The following is a 22,923-nucleotide window of genomic DNA, read 5'->3' as shown; positions in this document are numbered from 1 at the left end:
AGGTGACTAGAGATGTGCACGGTTGCTGCAGGATTGTGCAACACCAGCCATGAAAGAGAAAGCATCTCTATCACAAGAAATTGTACGGGATCATTCACAAAAGGTTTTCATTGTCTAGTCTAGAACTAGTATGTAACTTATCACAAACTCTCCTTTTAAAATATATTATAGGTAATTGCACATTAAAAGAATTTTGAAAAGAACAACATGCATAGCTGAAATAGATTTGGTAGCATTTATTGAACACTCCCCCTGCATATTAATGTCTGGGTCACACCAAACGTGAGTTTCAATGAAGCATTCATCGTGTATTAACAAAACAGTCACATAGGAGCTGTTGTCAGCCAGTGAAAAGAAACACTGAATCCATTGACTGAACTCAACGTGCTGGCAGAAAAGCATGTTGAAACAGAAAAAGTATAAGAAAAAAATCAATTCAACCAAAACAAATATCCCTAATCAAATAGGAAGCTTGACTTTCAGCAAAGTAGTTTCAGGAATGTGAGCATATGATTTGCCCCATTAATCATATCATCTGTCTATCAATCCAACATCCTCACCTTAGGCAGCACAGAGCACTGGATTCTTCAAGGGAAGATGAACAACGGTCATTATTTGTGAAGTAACTCATGCAATGTTACACACAAAGTGAAAAGAGGAAAATATTTCTGTGAATGATTTGCAGTAACTAAATATGTATTTCTTTCTGAAGATTTGTCTTTGTTGGCAAGATTGTTCTTTTCGGTTTGCTTGTTTTGTTGGCTTATTTGTTTGAAGAGATATTTTTTCTTTCTTTCTTATTTATACATTTATTGAAGTGTAACAAGCCAAAAAGCGCACAGATCATGAATGTCTAGCTCTATGAATTTTTACACAGTGAACCACCACACAGATCAACTCTTAGAGAATTACCAACCCCTCAAAGCCTTCTTGTACCTTCTCCCAGTCACCATCCTCTCCTCCCATCTTGCCAAACTATCGGTTTTATATCTTCTTGAAAGTTTTTTTATAAATGAAATCATACTATATATAACATTTTGTTCAACCTTATGTTGGTGAAAGGTATTCATGTTATTGTTTGTAGTAGTGTTTCATTTACTTCAGTTTCTACATATAATTTACATTGTGTATAAACACAAGTAGGGGATGATTAATATTTTTAAATTCTTGAAATTTTATTAAGATAATTGTAGACACACATGCGGTAGGTAGCACAAAATAATATAAAGAGATCACATGTATTATTTACCTAGTTTCCCCCAGTGGTAACATCTTGCAAAACTATAACAACTAGGACATTGACATCGATACAGTCTACCAGCCTCCTTAAAACTTTCCCTGTTTTATTCCTTTTTTGTGTGTACATTTGTGTATGTAGCTCTGCACAAACACGTCACATATCTCGGTTCCTGAATCTACAACCATAGTCAATGCAGGGCAGCTCCATTCCCTCCAAATTCTCTGGTGCTGTGCCCTTAAAATCACACTGATGCTCCTCTTGCTACACCCCCTTCACTGTCCCTAACCCCTGGCAACCACTAATCTGTCTCCCTCTCTAAATTACTCATTTAAAAAAAACATACAAATGAAATCACAGTGTTTAACAACTTGGGATTTGATTTTATTCACTTAGCTTCATTTCCAGAAGATTTATCTCAGTTTTTGTTTATACCAATAGTTTGTTCCCTTTTATTGCTGGGTCGTATGTCATGTTGTGGATATACCACAGTTTGCTTAACCATCCACCTGGTTAAGGGTATTTGGGCTGATAGTAGTTTTGGCAGATGACACTCAAGAGCTGCTATGAACATGTCTGTGCAGGTTTTTGTGTGAGCATAAATCTTCATTTACCTGAGATAAAAGCCCAAAAGTGCAACAGCTGCATTGTATAATCACGTTTAGTGTTTAAAGAGCTACCAAATTTTTCCCCAGACTGGTTGTACATTCCCACCAGCAATGTGTGAGCACTCCAGATTCTCTGTATTCTCAATAGGCATTTGCTGTTGTCAGCATTTTCTTATGCTTCTCTAATAGCTATGTGCATTTAACTAATCGGTAATGAAACATTGTCTCGTGTTTATTTGCCATTAATACATCTTCTTTAATGAGAGGTCTCTCTTTTCTTCCTTTTAAAGCTTGAAAACTCTCTTGATATATTGTAGTGTAGATACCAGTCCTTGTCAGAAATTAGCAGTTTTGATTTAAATATAGTCAATTTTGGTAAGGGTTCCTCATGCAATTACAACAAATTATATTCTGTAAGTATTGGTTGCAGGGCTTTCTCTATATCAAATTTGGAATCTGGCTTAGTTCGTTCCTTCCCTCCTTCCTTCCTTCCTTCCTTCCTTCCTTCCTTCCTTCCTTCCTTCCTTCCTTCCTTCCTTCCTTCCCTCCCTCCCTACCTCCCTCCCTCCTTCTTCCTCTCCCCTTCCTCCCTTCCTTCCCTCCCTCCTTCTTCCTCTCTTTCCTTCCTTCCTTCCCTCCCTCCTTCTTCCCCTCTCTCTCCTTCCTTCCCTCATTCCCTCCTTCTTCCTCTCTCCTTCCTTGTCTCCCTCCCTCCTTCCTTCCTTCCTTCCCTCCCTCCTTCTTCCTCTCCCCTTACTCCCTCCCTCCCTCCCTTCCTTCCTTCCCTCCTTCCTTCCCTACCTCCCTCCCTCCTTCTTCCTCTCCCCTTCATTCCTTTCTTCCTTCCCTCCCTCCTTCTTCCTCTCCTTGCTTCCTTCCCTCCCTCATTCCTTCTTCCTCTCCCCTTCCTCCCTTCCTTTCTTCCTTCCTCCCTTCCTTCCCTCCTTCCTTCCCTACCTCCCTCCCTCCTTCTTCCTCTCCCCTTCCTTCCTTCCTTCCCTCCCTCCTTCTTCCTCTCTCTCCTTCCTTCCCTCCCTCCTTCTTCCTCTCTCCTTCCTTCCCTCCTTCCCTCCTTCTTCCTCTCTCCTTCCTTGCCTCCCTCCCTCCCTCTTCCTCTCTGCTTCCTTCCTTCCTTCCTTCCTTCCTTCCTTCCTTCCTTCCTTCCTTCCTTCCTTCCTGCTTTCCTTCCTTCCATGATTTCTGTTACTATTCCCTAAGGTAAGTGATTATATAAAGGAAAAATATGTATCTTAAGTCCAATTCATGGTTCTGGGTAGAAGGAAGAGGAAAGAAAATGTACCATTTTAATATTATACAGTTAAAGAAGAATGTGTGCACAGCCGTTAATTTTTCCCTACATGTTAATATACACAGGGCACATGGTTCACATGGAAAATGTTTTTCCCGTCTCCCTTTGGGCTTAGAGGTGGTGTCAGCACCTTTCTGATCTGTGCTTCCCACTCCCATTCGCTTCTCTCTTGTTACACCCCTTTGACTTCGAGACTTATGCCACCATGCAACATGCAACATGACTTTACTGCCGTCCATCATCGTCCTCTCCCTTCATGTAGCCCCTGGCTTATTGTCATTGCTCCCTGTGGGCAGTCTGATAATTCTGGTAAAGTGACTCATGGGTCCTTGGCTCTTTAACCCAATAACTTTTCTCTCCACTCCACTGCAAGGTATGACATCAAGGTGCAAGGTATGAAATCACTGGTCATACCTTGCACCTTGCTACTCTTTATCATAATAAACTTAGGCACCTAACCCCTCTTTCTGACCACACTGCAGTATCTTTTAACTATCATATGCGTGTACTTTCTGAAATACACTTCCCAATTCTTGGGGACCTCTACTAATGATTTTGTCACTTTTTTACCCAGCCTGGACAACATGATTGTTACTCTGCTCTTCTGTCTTTCCAGCCCCTTAACTGTGTTAAAATCTACTACCAATCCGTCCCATCTCTGACAAAACCCAAACTCGAGATGGATCCAACCATCCATTCTATATCTTTCCGTATGTGTGCACAAGAAAGATGATGAAGAACTTGCTGATTTATACTGATATATATGTATGATTTCCATACTCAAACTAGTCACATAGTGCCACATTTTTTTCCTGAATTATAGTCAGTGTATTTTTCCTATTGCCATTTGTTATTGTCCTAAGTCATCACCATTTTTCTCAAGCCCATTCCCAGTCCTTATTTCTTCTGTTCTCAGTGGATAACTTCATTCATAAGTATAAGGGGAAAAACATTGAAGGCAGTCAAAACATGAAATACCTGCCTCTCAAAATCTCCTAAGTATTTTTTATTCTTTTCATGTCACCAGTCATCAGCCACTGGAAGTAACTGTTGGGGGAGTTTATTTGCCTTGTATTTCTTTGATGCTTTTTGCACCATTGTTTTCTCCCATTTCCAACCTCTCGGTTAAACACTGACTATCTCACACCCACCCACTGAAGTAGGCTCCTAACTCTGTCTGCTGATTCTGGCATTTTACCTCCCCTAGACATTCGACTTGATTTTAACTGATTAAAAACGTAATTGTCATGTAGAAAATTATTACACATTGAAAAGACTCATACTGTCTATCCAACTACTTTAGACATACCTCTAAGTCGATATATTTAATTTCCTAAGTTCTGTACTGAACTTTGCTTTAATTTAATCTTATGTCACTTTGTTCATTTGCATGAAACAGTCAGCAAGCACACTGCCATATTCCGCACAAAGTTCATTCAATCAAATGTCAAAACAGGTTTATGGTTATTACTCATTTTGGAATTTATTTTAAGCCTGCTATGTGACAGTTATATTTATGAGAAGAACTGTAATTACAGCTTATTATAGTCATTTTAAAGCTAATTAACTTACAAAAATTACACACAGTAAAAAACACTTTTTAATTTATTTTTAAATTTTTATAAGTTATTTTATAATTATTTAAAACAAAAGAACTTTTGTTCCTCTTTCAGGTTTCCAGAACTATTTTGGCTTGCTAACACTGAAAAATGATTTCTTTAAAACAAAGAAGCAAGCAATATTGTTGCCTTTTGCAACTGCTTATCTGTTTGAAACAGGATTTTCAAAATAATAATTTCTAACTAAAAAATAAAATAGACGCTGGCTTTGATTAAATACAGTAGGTGCTCAAATAAAGTCATTTTGTTCAATGTCATTTCATTATAATATTGATGAAGGAAATAGATTCCTAGCAGGGGTGGCCTCTGTATGGGTGTATCAGTCTACTCTCACATGGCTGTAAATACATTATCCAAGACCGAGAGACAGGGTAATTTATAAAGAAAGGAGGTTTATGAGGCCGGGCGCGGTGGCTCAAGCCTGTAATCCCAGCACTTTGGGAGGCCGAGACGGGCGGATCACGAGGTCAGGAGATCGAGACCATCCTGGCTAACACAATGAAACCCCGTCTCTACTAAAAATACAAAAAAACTAGCCGGGCGTGGTGGCGGCGCCTGTAGTCCCAGCTACTCGGGAGGCTGAGGCAGGAGAATGGCGGGAACCCGGGGGGCGGAGCTTGCAGTGAGCTGAGATGGCGCCACTCACTCCAGCCTGGGCGACAGAGCGAGACTCTGCCTCAAAAAAAAAAAAAAGAAAGAAAGAAAGGAGGTTTAACTGACTCATAGTTCCACATGGCTGGGGAGGCCTCAGGAAACTTACAATCATGGTAGGGGGTGAAAGGGAAGCAAGGCACGTCTTACATGGCAGCAGGAGAGAGCATGTGAAGGAGGAATTGTCAAACACATACAAAACCAGCAGATCTGGTGAAAACTCCTTCACCATCATGAGAACAGCTTGGGGGAAACGGCCCCCATGATCCAATCACCTCCCACCAGGTCCCTCCCTCATACATGGGGATTATGGGGATTACAATTTGAGATGAGATTTGGGTGGGGACACAGAGCCAAACCGTATCAATGGGGTTGGCACGTTCCCCATGTCTGCCTGGATTTGCTCCCAGGTTTTCTCCCACATCCCAAAGCTGTGCATGTGAGGTTTATTGGCATTAGCTAATGAGCCGGTTGGAAAAAGAATGAATGAATGAATATAAATTGTTGTCAAATAAAAATGTGTCAAGTATATGATAATCATACAAATGCAGGACAATAAACAATGCAATAGGAAAGTGCTCAGGGAGCTGTCACATATGTAAATGTTTTCGACCTCTGCTGGAGGAGGAGGTTTTCCTGACAATGTTGTCTTGGCAAAAAAAAATTTATGTATCCCTTGATGTAACCAAACTCCACCCCTACGACTGTTACTCATCCATCCACCAAAACTTAGGTAAACAGTAATCTTACTTGTGTTCATTAATCTTTCTTAAAAGTGTGTATAGCTCACATTTATTTAAATGTTTAATATTAGGAGTGTTTTGTTCTTTATGCAGAAGTTTGGTGATGCTTTTTGTGAGCAGAAATATGCTGTAAGAACTTAACTCTTGTTTATATCAATTAGCCTAAGGGGAAATTGGTTTTGTTATACAGAGTTTTACTTGAAGTCACAGTTTCCAAAGACCTATTAATGATGTTAAGTGGAAACTTACTATACTTTAACATTCATCATAACATATAGTTACATAATGAGTCTTGTTTTCTTTAACACAGCTCAATTTTTCCCCAAGTTGACTCTATAGTACATATTGTTCTGATTTAAACTTAAAAATAAAGTCATCCTAATGAAACACTAAATAATCGATCTATTTTTGATAGAGGAAAATATAATTTTATTTTGGAGAAATAAGCCATCATATTGTAGCAGCCTGCCTTTTCGCCCCCAAGCCCTGCAGTCTAAAACTCTGTCATCTCCCAGGTGTGTTCAGCTCTAGCCATATTTATTTTTCCTCATTCTCCAAAATGATGTCATTTCTCAGTTCCCAGGGCTTTGCAAACCCTGAAATCCCTGGATGGAAGGTCAATTCTTCCTGCTAAGAGTCTTTGAAGACTCTGAGGATTCTCACTGGGCATTTCTTACCCTCTTAAGCCAGATTAGGACTTTTTGCCTCTAAGTCATCGTAGAATCCTTCATGCAATTCAGTTTCATAGACATCTGCTTCAACCTCTACCTTCTTTCAAATTCTGAGCTCTCTGGGTACAATTTTACGTCTCTTGACCACTTTATCCCTAGTCGCTAGTAAATAACATACACATTTTAAAAATAAATCAATCAATAAAAATATAAATTAAATCTATATTGTATTCATTATACAGTTACATGTTTAAATTTTATAGGAATATTTCCAAATAATGATTTAAATCTTAGTGGTATTTTAGGCAGCACACCAAGGGCTTAACATTTGGAGTTCTGTTACGGCTCTGTCATTAATTCACCTGTGATTTCAGCTAAATCATTTTATCTCTATTCCAGGTTCCTCATCTACGAAACAAGAGAATTGTATTAATCTACCTTGAAGGAATTCCTCAGATCTAAAATTCTATGATCTTTTGCATAGATTTCGGTGATGATACTGCTGTCTCACATTGATATGTCTGGGTGCAGTCAGTACCAATGTTGAACTGAAATCAGCAGTGATTATGACTCTAATTTCAAGTATGTGAAGTGGTTAACCCGAAATGAAGGAAATGACATTTGATTATGTATTTGTTCCTGTCTTACAATTAGGGCACTTTGTGAGTACATTTAACTCTTTGACAGTGTAACTAAACTCTTTCCAATGCAAATGTGTCATTGTTCTTGAAAGCTTAATGACAACCATAAGATACAGTAACTTCATGACGCTTTGGTTACTTGCGATTTTACTGTGTAGACAAGAACAATCTCATCTCTGAACAAATCTTCCCTTTGGACCTTGCTAAATGGTTCAATAGTTCTATTCTAATCTACGTGAAATACATGTGTTAAGGGCTGGGTGTGGTGACTCATGCCTGTAATCCCAGCACTTTAGGAGCCTAAGGTGGGAGGACCACTTGAGTCCAGGGGTTCAACATAGCGAGGCCTTGGCTCAACCAAAAAACAAAAACAAAGCAACAGATGGATAAAACCTAAATCTGACTCTGAAATCTTTCATCAGCATAACCCAGTAAAATTCCCATGTTGTTGTGTGTATCAATTGCTTGTTTTTGGGAGCACTGAGTATAATTCTTTTGTAAGAATAGACATGTGTTTTTCCAGTTCCCTGTCAAAGAATATTTACAATGTTTCTATTTTGGCAATTATGAATAGAGTTACTATAAACATTCATGTGGTCTAAATTTTATTTTTCTAGGGTAAATACTTAGGAGTGGGATTTCTGGGTCATATGATTGATGTATATTTAGCCTCATATGAAACTACCAACCTATTTTTCAGGATGCTGTACTGCTTGGCTTTTCCGCTTGCAATCTCAAAGGTTACATAGAACATATACTCATTGGTGTGACATTCTCAAAAAGACAAAATTACAAGGATAAATAATGAATCAGCCAGGTGCGGTGGCTTACTCCTGTAATCCCAGCACTTTTCTGAAGCCAAGGCGGGCAGATTACTTGAGGTCAGGGGCTCGAGACCAGCCTGGCCAACATGGTGAAACTCCATCTCTACTAAAAATACGAAAATTAGTCAGGTTTGGTGGCAGGCTTCTGTAATCCCAGCTACTTGGGAGGCTGAGGCAAGGGAATGGCTTGAACCTGGGAAGCGGAGGTTGCAGTGAGCCAAGATTGTGTCACTGCACTCCAGCCTGGGCAACAGAGCGAGACTACATCTCCAAAAAAAAAAAAAAAAAAAGGGAATCAGTAAGTAGTTCAGGGTTTAAGGTGGGGGAGCCTGTCACCACACCACAAAGGGATACTGCCGTATTTTGAAGTGAAGGGAATGTTCTATGTTCTGATTTTGCTGGTGGTTATACAAATCTATACATGTATTTACAGTCATAGATCTGCACACACAAAAAGTTCTACTTTACTGTATATACTTTACTGAATAATTTGTTCAGACCTGAAGAATAATTCTGCATGTGTCACGAAGCTGTCAAAATACAACACTGATGCAACGTAGCACCTTAGCACCTGCAATATGAGACGCCTGGATTTTATGGGCATGTACGTGAATTTAAAAAAAGGGGGATGTGCTAAGCCTCTAATATACTGATTACAATTGTAAAATGGTCAATGGAAAAGTAAAGCCTGCCCTTAAGATAAAAACTTGCCTAAAACTGAACTACTTTGAAGTCTTTATGTTCCTTTAATGTCCATGAATGGCATAAATCATTCAGAACGTGGAGAAAACACAGTTACTTAATTGTATGATTTAATTGACTACTTGCCTTAATTGGGTAGATACAGGGTAAGCTGGGGATTAATAAGGATAAGTAAAGACATGGTACTATCTGTTCAGGCACCTGGGTACCTGGGCAGAGTCGTTCCTCTTGAGGATGCAGTAAAACACCAGTAATGAGTTTCAGAGATGTGTTGATAAATATCTCTGGTACAAATTGGCAGGTGCGAAGCAGCCAGGGGCAGAGGTAGAAGTCAACTCGGTTGTTTGATAAGCCAAGCCAGAAGGAATTTAAGCTCTGGAAGGCCATATTTGCACTCTTGGGTGTCTCACATATCTTCCGATACAGTACTGAGTGGGCACTGAGAGCAAGTAAAGTGAGTTACAGGTTCTCCACCTACCCAGCACCTAGCCGGGCTCCCAGGACACGGCAGTGACTGATTGCATGTTCATTTACATGATGTGTACCACTGCAGAGGGCCAGGACAGGAGGAAAGGAGCAGGAATCTGATTGATAAACTAACCTGACTGAAAAATAAGTCAAGGGAATGCTTTTATTGAATAAATAATCATATTAAATACAATGTTAAAACGGAAGGCAACTCATAGATACACTGAAGTTATTATCATTTCCCCAGGTGTATCAACATGAAATTAGAACAAGCTTTCGATTTCATTTACTTTGACTCATGCACCCACCTCATTCAAGTATGGCAGACTTTATTTACTGTGCTGAAATCCATTACAGCCAGGTGGCATAGAAGGTGATCTGACTTATATCAGTCATTTGCAATTGCTATTTTAAATCCACTAAACATTATCAGAATTGGAAATTGTTCATGTGTGGAACTGCATGAAAAAGATCTAATCCAAACCTCATGATCCTGCAGATCAAAGGGGAAAATAAAAGTTGACCGAAGCCCAAAGTGATGGGACTTTACAGAGTCCCTTTACTGAGTGCAGCCCACACTATTTAAACGGATATGGACTGCCAGTACTCATGGCATGGAGATACTTTCTTCCACCCCCCTCCATGTAAAACACAAGTATCAGGCCTGGTAATGGTGCAAGAAGCTACCAGAAGACACTGCTAAAAAGTGATAGGAGAAAGACAAGCTGGCCTGGGACCCAGGACCAGAGAAACAGCAGAGCATGGGGTGACTTGTGGGCTACCACAAACAGAAGGCCACCTGACCTGCTGTGTTCCACCCCTGACCAGGCAACAGAAGGACTCCAGCAAGCCCATTCCTTCTCCAGATGCAACTGGGACCCGTCTGACTACCAGACAGGCAGCACCACACAAAGAAAATGGACATGAGAGCCACACCAATAACAAGCATCCAAGGAAGGCTTCACATTCCTTGTGCTCCCAGGGCTGCCTTGTCAAAGGAAAATACCGAAGAAGGCAGAACCTGCAAGAGGGATGCAGCTATGTAAGTGATCTCACCTGGGAAGGCCCTTCGTCCCTATAGGTCTGAGACTGGGTCTCCTCCCCGCCCAGACACAGGGGCAGAGGGGGTGGAATAGATGAGGGGGCACTGGAAAGAGAGGTCCCTCCGACCTCCCTCATCTGCTCACAAACGTCTCCCCCAGCCCACCCCACCCCATGCATGCCAAGCCTGGGAAATCCTTCTGCCCCCTCAGCCAGCACCAGCAGAGAGCAGTGGAGCCTCCTTGGGCACTAAATCCACTGAGCAGATCAAAGTAAAACCTTGAAGGCTCTGATAGTCAAATTATCATTGGAATCTCCTCCCCTGCCCACAAAATAGGCTGAGACCCACATGCCAAGGCTAAACAAGGTGCTTACTTGCTAAAATATTAGGTGGGTACAAAAGCAACTGCAGTCTTTGCCATTACTTTTTTTTTTTTTTTTTTTGAGATGAAGTTTCACTCTTGTTGCCCAGGCTGGAGTGCAGTGGCATGATCTCGGCTCACCGCAACCTCCGCCTTCCAGGTTCAAGTGATTCTCCTGCCTCAACATCCCAAGTAACTGGGATTACAGGCATGCACCACCAGTCCAGCTAATTTTGTATTTTTAGTAGAGACTGGGTTTCTCCTTGTTGGTCATGCTGGTCTTGAACTCCCAATCTCAGGTGATTCGTCCACCTCGTCCTCCCAAAGTGCTGGGATTACAGGTGTGAACCTCTGTGCCTGGCCTGCCATTACTTTCAATGGCAAAAACCACAACTGCTTTTTCACAACCCAATGAAAGATGTAAATAGTACTTAGCAATACATAACATGACAGACAAAAGAGCCGGGACACAATCATCACACCAAGAGCCAAGGAAATCATGGCTTGAATGATGAAAGACAATCAGCCAACCCCAACTGAAATGAATCAGAGGTTGGATTTTAAAGCCAGGTCTCTTAAAAATGCTTCAGTGATTGTTTACAAATTATCTGCAAACAAATGAAAAAAAAATCTAACTAAACAAATAAGTTATAAAAATGAACTAAAAGGAAATTATAGAACTAAAAACACAATAATAGAAGGCTAAAAATTGCTAGATTTGCTTAATATTAAAATTGAAATGAGCAATAATAAAATCAGTGAACTTGAGATTAATGGAATTCTCTTACATGAACCACAGAGAGAAAACAGACTAAAAAATGGAAAAGAGGCTGGGCGCAGTGGCTCATACCTGTAATCCCAGCACTTTGGGAGGCTGAGGCAGGAGGATTGCCTGAGCTCAGGAGTTCAAGACCAGCCAGGGCAACACAGTGAAATCTCTATTAAAATACAGGAAAAAAAAAAAATAGCCAGGTGTGGTGGCATGCACCTGTAGTCCCAGCTACTCAGGGAGTTGAGGCAGGAGAATTGCTTGAACCCAAGAGGCAGAGGCTGCAGTGAGCTGAGATCGTGCCACTGCACTCCAGCCTCCTGGAGCAACGGAGCAAGACTCTGTCTCAAAAATAAAAAATAAAAAGGAAAAGGAATAAAACTTCAGAGGCCTGTGGGACAAAAACAACAACAACAACAACAAAGAATCCAACTATTTTTATCATCGGAATTCCAGGAGATGAGCTAGATGATGATGTTGAAATTATTTTTTAAAAAAATTGCTGAAAGCATCCCAAATTTGGCAAAAACACATGAATTTACAGACTAAAAATAATTTAAGTTAACCTCTCAAAAATAAACCCAAAGAAGTTCATTCCAAGACACATCTAATCCAACTTTTAAAAACTAGAAACAGAAAAAGATAACCAAAAAGAAACAAAATGTTATCTACAGGAAAATCTACTTAAAGGATAATGATTTTCCCGTTTGGGATCCTGGAGGCCAGAAGGAAGAACTGTCAACTAAAATTCTAGATTCAGTGAATCTATCCTTTACAAATAAAGGGAACTTAAAAAAATTATCAGGCAAAGAATTTGTTGTTGCAAATTAAGAGTAGGTAGTAGGCTGGGCGCAGTGGCTCATGCCTGTAATCCCAGCACTTTGGGAGGCCGAGGCAGGCAGATCATCAGGTCAGGAGATCGAGACCATCCTGACTAACACTGAAACCCCGTCTCTACTAAAAATACAAAAAATGAGCCGGGCGTGGTGGCGGCGCCTGTAGTCCCAGCTACTCGGGAGGCTGAGGCAGGAGAATGGCGTGAACCCGGGAGGTGGAGCTTGTAGTGAGTAGAGATCTTGCCAGTGCACTCCAGCCTGGGGGACAGAGCGAGACTCCGTCTCAAACAAAAACAAAAACAAACAAACAAACAAAAAAGTGTAGGTGGTAGACCCACCCTTAATGGTTGGCTCAAGGACAGTGTTCAAAAAGAAAAGAAGTGAAGAAGAAAAGAAAAGAAACTTCTACTTGTGCTTTCAAAAGAGAAAAAACAAGAGGAATCTATACAATATAAAATGGACATTTTGCTTACCATGAGTTCTGTAAATCTTACTTAATAATTGAAACAATTAGAACACTTTCTGGTACGTCAGATGATGATTTTAAAAAGTTGAAGGGGTAAAGGGCCCTAAATGCAAGCGTGGTTTCCATACTTCAAGTGGCAAATGTTGGCATTAGTTGTAGTAAGGTAAGTAATGGCCTCACTCCTGTCCACTCCTGCCCTCACCCTCATCCCTCAAATCTGTGAATCTTACTTTCTAGATGAAAGATTTTGCAAATATGACGAAGTTAAGGATCTAAATGTGGGGGATTGTCCTGAATGATCTAGGTGGGCCCTAAATGCCACCACTAGTATCCATATAAGAGAGAGGCAGAAGGAGATTTCAGGCAGAGGAGAAGATGGTCTCATGACTCTGAGTGCAGAGAGTGGGTTCATGTGGCCACAAGCCAAGGAATGCCAGCAGCTGCCCTAAGTTGGAAGAAGGAAGGGATGAATTCTTTCCCAGAGCCTTTGGAGTGGTTCCAGCCCTGCCCCCATCTTGATGCTGGCCTAGCAAACCTGACTTGGACTTCTGGTTTCCAGAACTGAGAGTACAAATTTCTGCTGTTTTGAGCCACCGAGTTTGTGGAATACTCTATAGTAACAGCAGAAAACAAATGTATCACTAGACTGTTACAAGTCACATATGTTTACTATAATGCCCAGAACAATCACTTTGAAAGCTACAAAGAAATACATGAAAATATACCACAAATAAGCCAAGAAAGAATTAGAAAACAAAACTTAATAACCCCTACGAAGGCAAGAAAAGCAATAAAAGGGGAATAAGAAACAGAAATAAACAAATAATAAAATGCCAGACAAAGCACTAAACATATCAATAATTACCTTAAATATAAATGGTCTAGATATGCCACTCAAATGTCAGAAAAAGGCAGAATGTATTAAAAAAAATTACCCAATTACATAAGACTTAAAATACATGTCAAAGTCAATGACCCAGGCATATTGATAATAAAAGGAAGAAAAGATATACCATGTAAATATTAATAATAAAAAGCAGGAGTGTCTATGTTAATACCTGATGAAGTAGACTTAAGGCAAATAAAAATATCAGAGACAAAAAGGGACATCACAAAATAATAAAAGGATTGACCCATCAGAAATATGGAACAATCCTAAAAGTGAACAAACCAAATATCAGAGCTTCACGACAAGAAGCAAAAACTGATACAGCTAAGAGAAAAATAGCAACCTCCACAAGTATAGATGAAAACTTCAGTACCCTTAGAAAGCAGGCAGAAAAGATCACAAAGGATATTCCATCAACCAACAGGATCTAACTGACAAATACAGAACTCTCAACTCAATACACATGTTTTTCAAACCCCTATGAAAAGCTGACAAAGATAAATCACACCCTGGGCCAGAAAATAGATCTTGACATATTCAAGTGAACTGAAATCACATAGAATTTATTCTCTGATCACAAAGGAATCAAACTAGAAATCATTGATTAAAAGACATTAGAAAAATCTCTAAACACATGGAAATTAAATAACATGTTTCTAAATAATCCATGATTCAAAGGGAAAGTCTCAAGTGAAATTAAAAAAAATACATAGAACGAAGTGAAAATAAAAACACAACATATAAAAATATGTGGGATGCAGATAAAACAGTGCCAAGAGGAAAATTTATAGCACTAAATGATATTAGAAAAGAATGAAAAAATTACTTAAGTTCTTACCTCAAGATTCTAGCAAAAGTAATGCAAAATAGATTCAAAGAAAGTAGGAGGAAGAGTGTGATAGAGGTCTAAGTTAATGAAATAGAAATAGAGAAACAGTGGAAAAAATAATGAAACAAATATTTTCTCTTAAAAATAATATAATGGATGAACCCGTAAGAAGACTGGCAGAAAGTCAGAAAAAGAGAAAGCAAGAGATAGAGAGATAGATGGGAACAATTACAAATATCAGAAATAAAATAGTGGATATTACTACAGATTCATCAGCCATTACAAAGATAATAAGGAAATATTATAAACAACTTTAAATTCATAAATTCAACATGTTATTAAATATAAACTGATTTATCAAAAACTGTTAATTACCAAAACTCAACCAAGATAAAATACACAATCTGAATAGTCCTTTATTATAGAAATTAATATTATAACTAACATGTTCTCCAAAAACAAAATCCTCAGATCCAGATGGTTTCACAGAAAATTCTACCAATTTATAAGGAACAATTAACATCACGTTTTCATACACTCTTGCAGAAAGTAACAAAAGAGAAAATATTTTATAGCCATTACAATCTTATAATGAGGCTAGTATTAAACTGATACCAAAGCCAGACAAAGGCAGTACAAAAAAGAAAGAGAAAACTATAGACCAATATCTTTTATAAATGTAGCTGAAAACATCCTCAACAAAATATTAGAAAAGTGAATCCAACAATGTACAAAAAATTATACACAATCATGAAGTAGAATTTATTCCATTTATGCAAGGCTGAGTCAATTTTTTAAAAAATCAATCAATGTCATCCACCATCAGAAGAGGCTAAAGAAAGAACGTGATATATGAGCTAACACCAAAAAAGAAACATTTGATGATTTGCAGGATATATAGTGTTCATGAGTTGAAAGATTTAACATCGCAAACATGTCAGTTTTCTCCAAATTTATCAATAGCTTTAATGTAATTCCTATCACAATCCCAGCAATGTTTTTATAAAGCCTTGCTGGGAGTATACATGTATATATGTATATGGTATTCTCAAAACTATATAGAGTGGCACCTGCCCTAGAATAAGGTGGGAAAACATCACTCCACCTGATCTTAACATTTACTAAACAGTTACAGTAATCAGTAATGTGTGGCATTGGTAGAAGACTAGGCACATCAGTATAACAGAACAGAGAACTCAGAAATAGACCCACACAAATACATCTAACTAATTTTTAATGAAGGCAGAAAAGCAGTTCAATGGAGCAAGGAGAGTCCTTTCAACAAATGCTCCTGAGCCACTGGACACACGAACTGCAGGGCAAACCAGGAACCTCAACCTCTGTCTCATGCCATATACAAAAACTAACTCAAAAGGGATAAGAGACTGAAATGTAATATGTAAAACTGTAAAACTTTTAGGAAAATGTATAGAAGGACTCCTCTGTAAAGTACAGCTAGGCAAAGAATCCTTAGACTTGACACCAAAACTCCGGCCATTATGGGAAAGCCCATACACCAGACTCCACCAAAATTAAAAGCTTTTGCCATGTGTTGAAACTCACATGAAGAAAGTAAAAAGACAAACTGCACACTGAGAAAAAATAGTTGCAAACCATGTATTCTACAAAGCACTAATATCTTGACTATACAAAGAATTCTCAAAACTTAATGGTAAGAAACATCCACTTAGAAAATGGGAAAAAGACTTAGACATCTTGCCAAAGAGGATGTCAGATAGTAAATAAGCACCTGACAAAATGTTCACCATCATTAGCGGTCAGTGGTTAAAATGCAAATTTAAACCACAAAGAGGTGTCACTACACACCTTTTGGAGCAGAAAAAGTGATGATAAAACCAATTTTGGGGACGGCGTGAGCATGAGAGCCACTTAACATCATGGGCTGTGACGTGGGAGAACTATGCTGGAAAATAGTTGGGCAGTTTCCTACAAAACTAAATATACAACCAACATACAACTCAAGCAATCACACTCCTCAGTAATTTTCCAAGAGAAATAAAAACTCACGTTTATACAACAACCTATACACAAACGTCATAGTAGCTTTCTTCGTAATAGTCAAATACTAGAAGCAATCCCGGTGTCTGTCAGTGGGTGACTAAAAAGAAACTGTGCAACATTCATACCTCGAAATACTAGCCAGCAAAAAAACGGGAAGAAACGATTGCAGTACACGACGTCCAGGGAATTTTGCTGAGTGAGAAGCAATCATAGAAGGCAAGGCACTACATGCTTCTAATTATGTAACGTTCTTGCAATGACAAAATTTTAGAGCTGGAGTGGAGATAATGGTTGGCAGGGGTCAGGTTTAAGTGTAGAAAACAGAGAGTTGGCTATTATTATTAAAGAAAACATGAGGGACCTTTGGGGTATTAGAGATTACCTGTGTCTTGACTGTGGTGGATACATGAACTTAAACAGGTAGTGAAATTGTATAGAACTTCATACTAACACACACACACACACACACACACACACAGAGAGAGAAACAAATGAATATAAATAAAACAGGAAATTAAATTAGCTGGGCATGATGGTGCATGCCGGTTATCCCAGCTACTCCTGAGGCTGAGGCATGAGAATCCCTTGAACTTGAGAGGCGGCAGTTGCAGTGAGTTGAGATTGTGCCACTGCACTTCAGCCTGGGTAACAGAACGAGACTCTGCCTCAAAAAATAAATAAATAAATAAATAAATAAATAAATATAAAAATAAAATAAAACAGGAAATCTGAATAAGATCAGTGGATCATATCAAGGTGAATATCCTGGTTGTGACATTTTACTATAGATTTGCAAAACGTTTCCACTGGGGATCCGGACAAAGTCTACAAAGATCCCTTTGTATTAACACCAGGGGTTCAATGAGCAATTAGGCAGCCCTTTTTTTTTTTTCCTCAGTGACTATCAACTCCAGCACTCCTTGTCTTCGTCTAGCAGATAGAAATGGTATCTTTGTCACAAGTTTGTCAATAAACAATACAGATGCACTAAATGACAGTTCAGTCTCCTCTTTCCTTCTTCCTTTCCATTACATTTCATTTTTAAATTTCATTCTGAACATGGCAGAACCCTGGATGTTTTATTATATTAAGACGGCGATGATAACTATAGTAATATCATATTACCTTCTCCTCGTACTGTACTTTTAGCCTTTTTAAAACCGTTTTTTATCTACCATTCTATTTGATGCAACAATTCTTTGAGGGTAAAAGGCATACGAGAGGGAGTCAGGGATGCTGCACTCTAAATACGCGCCATCTGTTGTTCTAATGGACTTATCTCCCCAAAATAATAACAGCCTTCGGTGTTAATTTGAGATTAAAAAACAAACAACAAAATATTTAAATGTTTTTGACTGATGAATTGTGGAAGAGATTCCTAGGTCTTCTGGGTCCATAAAAACAGGCATGCATTTTTTGGCTCCTTAGAGAAAATAGCCACAGTGAGTCTATACCTGTGACAAAACAGCCAGAACAGCTGGAAATGACTCCTGCTGTTCACTCAGCTGCCTGGACCCCAAATGAGCTGAAATGGAACCCCACCTTATCTGCAGCAGGAGCTGCCCTTGGGCTCAGCTTCCTGTGGGACCTATGGCTTCTTCTTCCCTGTGGGAAAGTTGCCCTCAAGACATGTCCGATGGGTCCCCAAGGTCCCTGACTGTGCTGGCTTTCTCAGATAGCTCCACTGCAGCTGCTAGTCCAGATCCAAAATGCTAAAGCCCAGCGGTTTGTTTATTCCCCTAGCGACAGGGTTCTAGGAAGAGGAAACCCAAACCACAAAGGGTGTCCAGAGAGGTGTGGCAATGTCTGAACTCTCCAGTGGTAACGACAAAGGCTGGCTACTCAATTCTCCTTGATTCTGGGAAGTTGGTCCTGAACCTGTCACACACAGAAAGAAGGTGACACAAAAGCACTCACCTGCCATAACACCACTCGACTAACCAGGCTGAGTAACCATCACTACAGGAGAAGGCCAAGACTGTGCTAGCAATTATACAGAAGCGACTTGGTTATTCTAGTAACTGGGCTGCTCTCTTCAGACAACAGTGATTGATGTATTATCAGCATAAATTTAAGGCATATTTTAGGAATACCATATATAAATTGATGCATCTAGTCACAAGGAGGATATTTTACACCCACCAAAGTATCAGGTAAATTTGGTGTATAAATATGTAGAATTCTTACATTTATCTACTTAGAATAATTGAATTGCCAGATAGATAGAATTTTCAAATGAGATACCTACCAATACACTGTCAAGAACAGGGGTCCCTTTTTAATGCCGAAATTATTTGTGAATGTTTTTAAGAGTTCCTGGAAGCTTATAAATTGCAATAAGTGCTAAAAGAATCCCATGGAATATTTTGTGATTTCCCAGAAATCGTATAAATCCTCAAGGCATTGTTCAAACCTCATTTAGTAATATTACCAATTTTTTTATAACAAGTTCCCATCAACATTTTGATATTAATGGTTTATATGTTTCTAAACTTGTTTGTATCCCATTAGAGATGTATATTTTATGAGTAATTTACTTTGTAGACACAAAAGACTAAAAAAAAAAGACCCTACAGATGCAATCAAAATATACTTAGAAGAGGTGACTTTTTTTTTCTAACCTCAAACCAAATAAATGTTTAGAAACCCACAAAATTATTATTATTATTATTATTATTATTATTATTATTATTCTTTCTGAAACAGTGTCTTGCTCTGTTGCTCAGGCTGGAGTGCAGTGGAGTGATCATAGCTCACTGCAGCCTTGATCTCCTGAACACAATCGATCCTTTCACCTCGGCCTCCTGAGTAGCTGGGACTACAGGCATGCACCATCACGCCCGGCTAATTTTTTTTTTTTTTTTTTTTTTTGTAGAGATGGGGTTTCATCATGTTGCCCAGGCCGGTCTCAAACTTCTGGCCTCAAGTATTTCTCCCTCCTCGGCTTCTCAAAGTTCTGGGATTATAGGCGTGTACCACCATGCTTGGCCAATAACATTTCTTTTGACCTCTTACATTCAAGGCTAAAACCAATAGATAAATGTATGAAGAAGATAGCATGCTTCTCGTAATATAAAATATAATATAAAATTTATAGCAATACTAGCACTTTTACTATTAATAATATAGATTCATATTGCTAATTATATGAAATTTATATCAGTAGGCTAATTAGTCCTCAAGGCTAGAACAATGGCTTATTCTTTCTCTCTGTCTCCTAGCTGAGGCCTAGCATAATATTTGGCATTCAATAAATAATTATTCAAAGAATCAAGCAAGAAAGCTTCCAGATAAGAGGCCGGGAAAGAAAAGCTAACGATGGATAGACTTTAAGTCAAGAACAGGGTCCAAACAGTTGAGTCTGTCTATACTATCAGTGGCATTCAGACTCACAGGCTGTGCCATTATGTGAAAGATAATATACAGAAAAATAGTTGGGATTATGTGATTCCAGAGTTTTAAGAATCTTGTTTCTAATTGGTTTGATTTCTAATCATGTTTTCTGATTTTTTTAAAAATCTAGGATGTATTTAAGTCAATATCTTTATATCTTTATTACCAACATCAATTGTTTATGCTTTCCCCCAAAGCACTAAATGTTTATTGATTAACTCTGTGACAACATTAAAGATATATAAAGATATACACACAAACATGCACACGTCTGTGCATAGTGTCTGCTTTTTTATGGCTCTTCAGCAGTCTTTAAGAAAAAGAGAATGATGCCCTTTGGCTCAGAATCAGCGGAAAACAGCAGGGAGAAATGAAGTCGCAGCCACACCAGGCAGTGTCTGGGAGCAAGAAGTAGTTTCACCAAAAATGGATTAATCCAGCCCTAAGAAAGAACCAGGATCCTGATTTGTTAATCCACACATCTGGTTAGGCAGAGGCTACCCTGTATGCTCACAGATGTCTCCAATAATATTGACTATTCATTCCCGTAGACGGACGGGCATTTTAAAACTGTAACCTGTGACTGCCGCCCAGAGAACATCCGGAATTAATGAAATCCCCTGGTGACCAATGGCTAATAGCTGCAAAGGCCAGAGGAAGTCCGGGGAAGGCCATACCTCTCCATGCTGTTCCTCTGCAAATTAAATTCAAGAACAATCTCAATAGACGTGCTTGGAAAGAACTCAACAGATATTTGCAAAGAAAGTTACTTAATTTTCTTTTAAGTCTGAAACTCTATAAATATGACCCAACTTTCTTCATCCACTTCTCAGGGAAGGTGGATTATTGAAGGAGTTCCTTAATGTTTTTATTCTTTCATATTGTGTCATAAAAATTAAGAAAATGAAAAATCATTACCAGAAATAAGAAATTTTAAAACCCTATTTAGGGTGAGCTATCTACTTTTAGGCTATTTCATTTTCCAAATTTCTCTTATAATCCAGATTTAACTAGAATTCCGTATTTCCCACAAGAAGGAAACCCACAAAATATTGAGTTTAAAGTAGTGAATGCCAGTCTGCCATGAAGAGGTTTTAAACTGCTGCTTTATTTAAAATGTGTGTCATGTGATCCTCTGACTTAATATACTGACTAGTATTTAAACTATTCCAGTGTATCTGTCATTTCTCCAATTAGATGTTAGACTCCATGCTGGGAAGAATGTTTGCATATAAGTACCCAAAAGTATTTGTTGATGTATAACCTGAAATCACCTGTTTATTCAAAGAGACCAGCTGTGATTCTCTGACTGTGTTCTGTTATTTTTCTGTGATCTGGTACACTGAGGACATATATCAGTGGTTTTTCCTTCCTCTTCTGCAGCTGATTAAATGCCCCGCTGGTCCTGGTTACACTGTTTCCCAAAGGGCATCTCAGTTTGATTCAGTCGGCTATTTAGTTTTTCATTTATAGATTCAAGCTATTGAGAGAAGGCTCTAATAACCCTTAAGTCAATGTAATACAGAGTTTGCAATTGCTTTCTTAACAACAAATCACATTAAAAACTGAGTGTATGATTGTAGATCTTTAATAATAACCTAAGGGATTTCATACGGCATCACCTAGCTGCATTTATATTTTAAATGTTGCTGTTATTTAACAATTTTCCTCATTTATTTTAGTGACATCCTCTCTTAAATTAGGTGTTTTGGTAATAATAATATGTGTGAGTTACATTTTTCAGCTCTCCGGAGTGTTCGCATGCATTATTTCATTTTTCTCGTTTCCAGAGGCTGGAAAAGTTTATTATACATATTTTATAGCCAGGAAAAGAGAGGTAGAGAGAGGGAGAATGACTTCCCTCAGGGTCATGGGGATAGCAAATAGCTGGAGCCAGAAACTCTGTCTTTGACTTGCCAGCTCGTTTCTATCCACTGTGGTGCTGCTGTTCCCAGCACTGTCCCAGGTCAAAGGCAGTCAGTGTGTGTGACGATCACCTTGGAGGCTTGCTCAAAATATAGGTATCTGGGCCCTCAGATGTAAGACTCTGTTTTTAAAAATAAAAAAAGGCTATTTTTTTAAACCTAGTAATTTGTCAACAAAAAAGAGTCATCGTTTGGCAAGGGTGTGGAAAAATAGGGTCCTTTATGTTCCACTGTGGTTTATATAAATTTTTGGGGGGGATAATTGGAGAAACATAACAGTGTAAATGAAGATGCCTCTTCATCCCAAAATTCCTCGCTGGAAATGTGCCTGAAGGTATACCAAACAAGTATGCCAACGTCTACGTACAAAGACATTCACTTCACAGCTGCTTGTGGAAGTGAAATAATGGGGTGGGGGTGTGAGCGTCAGATGCAAAAGACTGTCAAAGGGAACCAGGTTAAAATCATGGTAGGTCTACAGGCGATGAAGACTCCAGATCCTGGAACAATATCACATCCTGAGTTGGAATCCCTGCCTCAGCATACACTAGGTTTGTGAATTGGGGTAAATCCTTTAACCTATCAAAACTTCAGCCTCATCACTGACAAAACAATGATATTATTAGCCCTAAATTCCCAGGATTATAGTAAAGATCAGATAAGGTAAAATGTATTATGCATTTAACACAGTGCATGGTGCGTAAGAGATACATAAAAGTTAGCTATGATATTACTAGTGTTGTTCTCATCATTATTATCATAAGTTGTGGTCCAGCAACATAATTTCAATTATGATGATTAGTAATAGTTGGAATGCGCCAGCAGGAAGATAAGCTAGAAGTACGTGTTCTCTTGCAAAGTATTCAAGCTACAATGAAGGAAGGAGGCACGTTCCTGGTGGAGTCCTATTCTGGCTGT

The 22,923-nt window shown here is 38.8% G+C and overlaps 1 protein-coding gene across 2 annotated transcripts in view; it reads right to left on the bottom strand.

Moving 5' to 3' along the window:
- The window catches only part of LOC139355625 (CUB and Sushi multiple domains 1), a 2,038,620-nt gene that overhangs the window by 509,679 nt on the left and 1,506,018 nt on the right, over window positions 1-22,923 (bottom strand). The gene's annotated exons all lie outside the window — the stretch shown is intronic.

The sequence above is a fragment of the Macaca nemestrina genome, chromosome 8, assembly GCF_043159975.1.
Source record: "Macaca nemestrina isolate mMacNem1 chromosome 8, mMacNem.hap1, whole genome shotgun sequence".
In the NCBI taxonomy this organism is placed as follows: domain Eukaryota; kingdom Metazoa; phylum Chordata; class Mammalia; order Primates; family Cercopithecidae; genus Macaca; species Macaca nemestrina.
This window is presented reverse-complemented; position numbering and strand designations above follow the sequence as displayed.